The sequence below is a fragment of the Syngnathus floridae genome, unplaced genomic scaffold, assembly GCF_059516105.1.
Source record: "Syngnathus floridae isolate MCC-2025c unplaced genomic scaffold, RoL_Sflo_1.0 HiC_scaffold_100, whole genome shotgun sequence".
In the NCBI taxonomy this organism is placed as follows: Eukaryota; Metazoa; Chordata; class Actinopteri; order Syngnathiformes; family Syngnathidae; genus Syngnathus; species Syngnathus floridae.
The window spans coordinates 47,133-54,893 of NW_028284128.1; the positions used below are offsets into that span (position 1 = coordinate 47,133).

Below are 7,761 nucleotides of genomic sequence, written 5' to 3' on the forward strand. Positions count from 1 at the left end.
TGCACCCTGTTAGAGTTGCGCTCGCTCCAACTTATTTTGCAAGAACCACACGGGAGACAAGTAAGTTCTTTTGGACACCTGCAGGTGGAGAGTCCATCCGTTGTACGAATGAAGTCTGACTCTCGGCTCCTGCACGAGCATTTTAATTAAGAGAAACAGGGTGGGTGTAAGAGTGGATTGAATAGAGGAAGCCCTTGACCTCTAGTCAAAACATAGCAAGGGGTGTTTTACGACTTTGTGTAGGAAGGGATAAGCGATAGGGATAAATAAGGGATAAATAATATTATTTATTACAGGTCGCAGTCAAAGTCAAAGCAACACAATGATACGATAAAGATAATCTGGAAAACCCTGACACACCCTGTAGTTGTCACTTTTGGAAAAGACGAGCGTCCCTCCAATCATCGCCGGTGACGTGTTTTTCAGGCTCTGGAGACAGGAGCTCATGTCAGAAATGTCATTGTGAGTCGCGTTTGTTTCTGCGCCGGAGCCGTTCGTTCCCTTTGCATCCAAAGAATCTCAAAGGCGGATTATTTGTGTCGACAGGAGAGAGATTTGCTGCTACGATACTGACGTCGAGAATCTCTGAGGAGGAACAAAGCGTGAGGTCCTGCAAGGTGAGTCTGTTTGTTTGCGGCTGCTTGGTGTTGCGCAAGATGAAATGGCCTTTTTCTCGCTATCGTTCCTCTCGTCGATTCATCGTGAGGTGTCGCTTCAGTTTGTTCAGAGAGATGTTCGCTTCCGCGCCCGCAGGTCATCGAAACATTTTACGGCTACGACGAAGACGTGTTGGTGGACTCGGACGGATCGTCCTTGTCTTTTCACACCGACAGAACCCCCGACACGGAACCCGAAGAGGTAGCCCGCCATTTCTGCCAGCGTATTGGCACCAAACATTCCTCTTCAGCCTGGAATCGGACTCGTCTTTGCGTCGCGGGTGCTTTGTCGCCGGTCTGACTGATTCTGGTACTAGTGCTGTGTTGCATTGGTGTGTGCATGAAGAGGCGGAGCTTCGCTACCGCCAGCTGACGCAAGAATATCAAGCGCTGCAACGAGCCTACGCTCTGCTAGCCCAGACCAGCGAAAGGGGACTACGACGCCGAGAAGGAGATCAAGGTGGCGCCCCTTCCCGCAACCCCCGGCCGGGTCGCAGCCTCCCCGTTCTCACCCAGCCTCGGGTGTTCTCTGGTCTGAAAGGAGGAGGAGGAGCCTCCCTCCTCCTCCTTTCAGACCAGAGAAAAGCTGATGGTAGAAATGGGTCACTATCAAAGCAGAGTAGCAGATCTGGAGTCAGCGCTGAAGCAACAAGGACAGGTAAGCTCATCAATGAGCACACCTTTTTCTCAGACAAAATAGCTACATTCTTCAGTCACTCATCCGTCTGGCATTACTGGACCAACCCCCCCCCCCCCCCCCCCCCCGAACGTGGCTGGGAAAATGCGGAGAAAAGCAAATGTCATTTTCCAGTCAACCAAAGAATTTGTGGATGAAAATGACACAACATTCCAAAGCTGTCCACGCGTTTGTCTCTTCTAGAATGTCAAGTGGGTGGAGGAGAAGCAGCTGCTGCGTCAGAGCAATCAGCAGTTGGCCGAAAAGGTGACGGAAAGAAAGGCGCTGGGCGGAGTCGCTTGGCGTCACACCTGTCGGGAAGCCCCGCAGATGAGGTCTGACTGTCTTTTCAGGTCAGGCGGATGGAGGCGGAAGAAGCGCGTCTGAAAGAGCACATCCAGGATATCCGAGACCAAAACGAACTGCTTGAGTTCCGCATCCTGGAGCTGGAGGTGGGAAGACTCGCACAAGCGTGTTGAGGCCAGAGATGTGACGGACGGACGGACGGACGGATGCATGCCTCTGCCTTTCAGGAGAGGGAGTGGCGCTCCCCCGTCTTGAAGTTTCTGCAAGTCCGTTTCCCAGACGGCCTCAGCCCTTTGCAGATCTACTGCGAGGCCGAGGGCGTGAGCGTACGTAAGGCGTCCCTCGCAACCCTAACCTTAACCCGAGGTCCCAGAACACCTTACATTGCTCCTTGCGCCTTTCCCCCGGACATCGTCATCAGTGATCTGATGAAGAAGCTGGACATCCTGGGCTATAACGCCGTAAGTGTATGTCGAACTCCTTATGTTCGCACTCCACGAGACTCGGCGGCTCAAATGTGACTTTTGGAAGGCTTTGCGCTGAAAGAAGCTTGTTGACGCTGTGCCTTTGGGCTCTTGCAGAATCTCACCAACGAGGAGCAGGTGGTCGTGATTCACGCCAGGACCCTTCTCACCCTAGCCGAGAAGGTAACGCGCACGTCCACGCACGCTCTCGCATTCTGCTTATGTGACAGCAGCCTTTCCTCAGTGGTTAGAATACATCAAAGTGACCAAGTCAGCACTTCAACAGAAGATGTTGGACATTGAAAGTGAGAAGGTAGACAGACACGCGACATCAGCCAAGGGGAACTCCGGCAATGTGCCCCAACAATTCTGACCTTGAGCTGTGCTAGGATATGTTCTGCAAGCAGAAGGGCTACCTGGATGAAGAGTTGGACTTCAGGAAGTGTTCCATGGACCAGGCTCATAAGGTAAGCCGCCCTCAAATCTCCCGCCGGACCACTGATGGACGAGGATTGCGGCCCAGAGGATCCTGGAGCTGGAGGCCATGTTGTACGAGGCGCTACCGCAGCGGGACTGCCCCGCCACGGACGGCGAAAAAGCCAGCCACGCTGGCGTGAATGACGTGCTGACGGCGGATCAGAGAGAAGAGCTTAGGAGCGCCGTGGACCAATGGAAGCGAGCCCTGATGTGCGAGTTGAGGGAGCGCGACGCTTGCATCCTCCAAGAGAGAATGGATCTGCTGCACAGCGCGCAACAGGTAAGGGCCCAAAGCCAGCCCGGCACTTACTTGCACGCTTACTGGCTTTTGAATGCCACTTTCCATTTGTCCGTCCTAGAGGAACAAAGAGCTGAAAGAATTCATCGAAGCTCAGAAGAGACAAATCAAACAATTGGAGGAGAAGTTTCTGTTTCTCTTTCTATTCTTCTCCTTGGCCTTCATTCTGTGGCCCTAACACCAGCTGGTGAGTGAGCTCCAGCGGCACCGCACTCGACACCTCCGATACACTGCCAGCCGGTCTCAGACGTTGGCAGACGCTCCGATGCCAACGTATACCCCCCGCCACGGTGACAGAGGCACCGCGTCACACCGGCGCTCATCCAATCAGAAGGCAGGAAAAGCAAATTCACATGCAGGGCACTTTTGAACCAGAAGAGAGCGCCACAAAAAACGGTTGTTGCCCCAAACGCGCACTAAAAAGGGTCAGAATAACAAGAGTCCCACTGGCCAGCCGGGGCCACCCGTCCAGCTGTTTCTTCAGGGGGGAAAAAAATTGGAGTCACCGGTGAGTACATTTTGCATTTAGCTCTGCTTTTCTGCTTCTGTCTTCAAGTGTGTGGCATCCTGCGATCAAAGAGTCAGCCAACCCCAAAGCGGTTGACCTCAACGTCCCACCACCATGCCTACCAGAGCAGGTGACGTGATGCTTTGGACATCCTTCCGTCTCAGATGCCCAAAAGTACTCTTTGCCACATCTGCGGCAATACGGTGTCTTTTCAAAGGTGCAAATAAATCCAGCGTGGGCGGAACACGCACGTCTTCGGTTTTTCCCGCTTTGTTTGTGTGACAGCTGTTGTGAAAATTTTATACAAATAAAGTTGTATAGTACAGGTTTGGCCAAGCCGCAACTCCCGAACCGCATGCGGCTCTTTTATGTTCATATCAACATTTGTGTGTGTGTGTGTGTGTGTGTGGGGGGGGGGGGGGTTGTGCGTGTTGGCTTCACTTGAGTTCAATTTGGTATTTTGGTCAAAAGCGCATGTGGTGAAATTCCACAAAGTAGGATGGGCAAACACATTTCTTTAAACTATGAGTGTCAATTGGGCTCTCGAAATGGCAGGGAAAAGATGCACAGCAAAACGAAAATACGTAGATGAACACAGGACGTTTTAATCAGAGTGGGAAAGTTTCTATTTTTTGTTGAACGTGATGGCAAACCATTCTGCCTGATATGTCAGACCTCAGCGCATTTCAAAGATTCAAATCTTCAGCGCCATGCACTTCAGCTCACTCCATGCTAACATTGATCAGGCGTCGAACCCGCATCATCATGCTTAAGAGGTGGCCATGCTAACCAGTGCGCCATTATGTCAACGCATAATAACTAAGTCTACTGGTCAAAACAGCGGTTACTATATGACGTCGCTACGTCGTGGTCACGTGACGCAGACAAGACGTCAATGGACGTGGGCAGAGTTAACTTGTTTAAAAGGGAGTAGGCAGAAGAAATATTTAATTTATTTAAATCTATTTTGAGTGCACACCATTATGCCAATGCATAACAACTGTAAATCTACTAAACAAAACAGCGGTTGCTATATGACATCTGCCACGTCGTGGTCACGTGACATACGTGACGTCGATGGGCGTAACTTTCGCCGGAATTCAAATCCGCGGGGAGAGTTAACTTGTTTAAAAGAGAGTGGGCAGAAGAATTATTTAATTTATTTAAATCTATTTGGTGTGTGCGCCATTATGTCAATGCATAACAACTGTAAGTCTACTAAACAAAACAGCGGTTGCTATTTGACGTCTGCCACGTCGTGGTCACGTGACGCGGACGTGACGTCGACGCCTACTTTACATCCCACCGATCACAGGACTCCTCGGCTGCATAACCGTGCCCCCTTCCCAACCAATCGGATTTGCTATACGCGAAAACGACGCCAATGGAAAGAGCTTCCGCCCAAATTTAAATCCGTGGGCGTGGCTCGCAGCAGGATGTAGGAAAATGGCGGCGATGTTGACAAAGACACAGCGGATGGTAACATACGACTAACAAGAGAAATATTTTTATTTTCTGCTTGCAACTGGACCGTCCAGAGCGTACACGGTAAGTACAACTCATCGTTTTTAAAAAGAAGTACTTTTGTTGCCCTGAAAAGCGAGTGAGCGTGGCGTTTGTGGGGGACGTCGAATTTCGACGATTCTTTCTGGTCAACGGTTGTAAATGATTGTGTTGATTAAAAAAGAAAACTTGATGTAACTCTACTTTTAACTGCCGTTTCAGATAGATTTGGAATTGCATCACATCCAATTTTGCCTAGAGCGTACACGGTAAGTAACACTCGTTGTGTTTAAGGAGATTTACGTTTGTAATAGCAGAAGTGTAGCCGCGTTGCGTTGTACGTGTGAATGTTGGTCCGGGCGAAATGTTAATGTTTAATTTCATTCCTTTAGGTTCCACGGTGTTTGTTGGCTGCAAGTTTTCCACTGCAAGAAGAGGCTCGTATCATTGACCAGGAGCGAGCTACAATGGTGAGTAGCCATAACATTTATGTTAAACACTTCCTATTTCATGTCTAACAGTACTTGATTTAACAAATAACCATAAATAAATACAGTGTGGGCACTGAAGTTAACATATGTGATTATACTGCCTAATCTGTCACCGAGTAGATTGTTGCAAAGTAATATAAGATCCAAAGTTGTAATTCAGAATAGTTTTCAAAAGAAGGCCATTAGAATTATATACAAGTCTGATTACCCTGAACAAGCTATTAATTAAATCACAAATTCTTCAATTCAAAGATTTGGTAGATTATCAGACAAATAATGTCTAACAGTAATTGATTTAACACATCACGATAAGTAGATTGAGTGTGGGCACTCTCAAGTTAACATATGTGATTATACTGCCTAATCTGTTACAGAGTATGTTGTTGCCAAGTAATGTAGAATAGATCCAAAGTAGTAATCCAGAATAGTTTTGAAGAGGCCATTAGAATGATAAACAAATCTGATTACCTTGAACATAATAACAAGCTAAGTGTTTAATATGTCCTATGAAGTCAAAATTGGGCACCATCATGTGGTGAAATTTGGAATTGCATCACATCCAATTTTGCCTGGGAACAAACAGATTACATAAATCTTAGTTTTGAATAAGCCACTCCTTCTCAAACAAGTAAACTCTGCCCATTTTGCGCAGTAGATGTTCTGTTAATATCTAGTATTTATACAAAGTCATAATTTAAATTGCTTTCAACCTTCATTCATCGGTTCAACCAACATTACTCGCTCTTATTACCAACTTGTATTGATTTAACTAAGCGTTTAATACTTCCTATCAGGTCTCAAATCGAGATTTGGCAAAATACAATTTCAGCAAATCCAATTTTGCCAGGGAACAAAAATAGATTAAATAAACTAAATAAGTCCTCTTCCCATTAAATAAATCAGAAAAGTCTGTCTTGTAACCAGTCCTCTTCAAACAAGTAAAGTCTGCCCATTTTGTGCCGTAGATTTTGTGTCTATGCCTAGTATTTAAACAAAATCATAATTTAAACGACTTCTTTCCTTCATTCACTTTGGAAATTTGGAATTGCAGCAAATCGAATTTTGGCAGGGAACAAAAATAGATCAATTAAACTAAATAAGTCTTCTTCCCATTAAATAAATTAAAAAAGTCTGTCTTGTAACCAGTCCTTTTCAAACAAGTAAAGTCTGCCCATTTTGTGCCGTCGATTTTGTGTTAATGCCTAGTATTTATACAAAATCATAATTTAAAGGACTTCATTCCTTCATTCACTTTGGAAATTTGGAATTGCAGCACATCAAATTTTGCCTGGGAAGAAAAGTAGATTAAATAAATTTAATAAGTCTTACTACTTCCCATTAAATAAATTAAATACGTCTTACTTGTTCCCACTCCTTTTCAAAACAGTAGTTTAAAACGAGGGCCCTTCACTCAATCTTTAACCTCAACCCCGCACGTTGTGTTGTATCTGTGAATGTTGGTTGTGGCCAAATGATAGTTTTCTTTCATTCGTTTAGGTTCCAAGAAAACTTGATGTAACTCTACTTTTAACTGCCGTTTCAGATAAGCGGGTATTACGTCGCAGTCAAATGCCGCGGATATGACGTAATTGCCCGAACCTCCGCCAAAATTCAAATCTGTTGGCGCGATGGCCGTGAGCCACTGAGCAGCGACGATTATCAACAGAAATATCTTTATTTTCTGCTTGCAACTGGACCGTCTAGAGCGTACACGGTAAGTAACACTCATTGTGTTTAAGGAGATTTACGTTTGTAATAGCAGAAGTGTAGCCGCGTTGCGTTGTACGTGTGAAAATTGGTCGAGGCGAAATGTTAATGTTTAATTTCATTCCTTTAGGTTCCACGGTGTTTGTTGGCTGCAAGTTTTCCACTGCAAGAAGAGGCTCGTATCATTGACCAGGAGCGAGCTACAATGGTGAGTAGCCATAACATTTATGTTAAACACTTCCTATTTCATGTCTAACAGTACTTGATTTAACAAATAACCATAAATAAATACAGTGTGGGCACTGAAGTTAACATATGTGATTATACTGCCTAATCTGTCACGGAGTAGATTGTTGCAAAGTAATATAAGATCCAAAGTTGTAATTCAGAATAGTTTTCAAAAGAAGGCCATTAGAATTATATACAAGTCTGATTACCCTGAACAAGCTATTAATTAAATCACAAATTCTTCAATTCAAAGATTTGGTAGATTATCAGACAAATAATGTCTAACAGTAATTGATTTAACACATCACGATAAGTAGATTGAGTGTGGGCACTCTCAAGTTAACATATGTGATTATACTGCCTAATCTGTTACAGAGTATGTTGTTGCCAAGTAATGTAGAATAGATCCAAAGTAGTAATCCAGAATAGTTTTGAAGAGGCCATTAG

General features: G+C 45.4%; 1 long non-coding RNA gene across 1 annotated transcript; it reads left to right on the forward strand.

Annotated features, from left to right (window-relative positions):
• Window positions 1-259: 259 nt before the first annotated feature.
• Window positions 260-1,555, forward strand: LOC148377704 (uncharacterized). Its single transcript, XR_015856502.1, has 6 exons — window positions 260-462; window positions 547-617; window positions 754-858; window positions 974-1,116; window positions 1,275-1,314; window positions 1,537-1,555. It is a non-coding gene; the product is annotated as an uncharacterized LOC148377704 (long non-coding RNA).
• The last annotated feature ends 6,206 nt before the right edge of the window (window positions 1,556-7,761 follow it).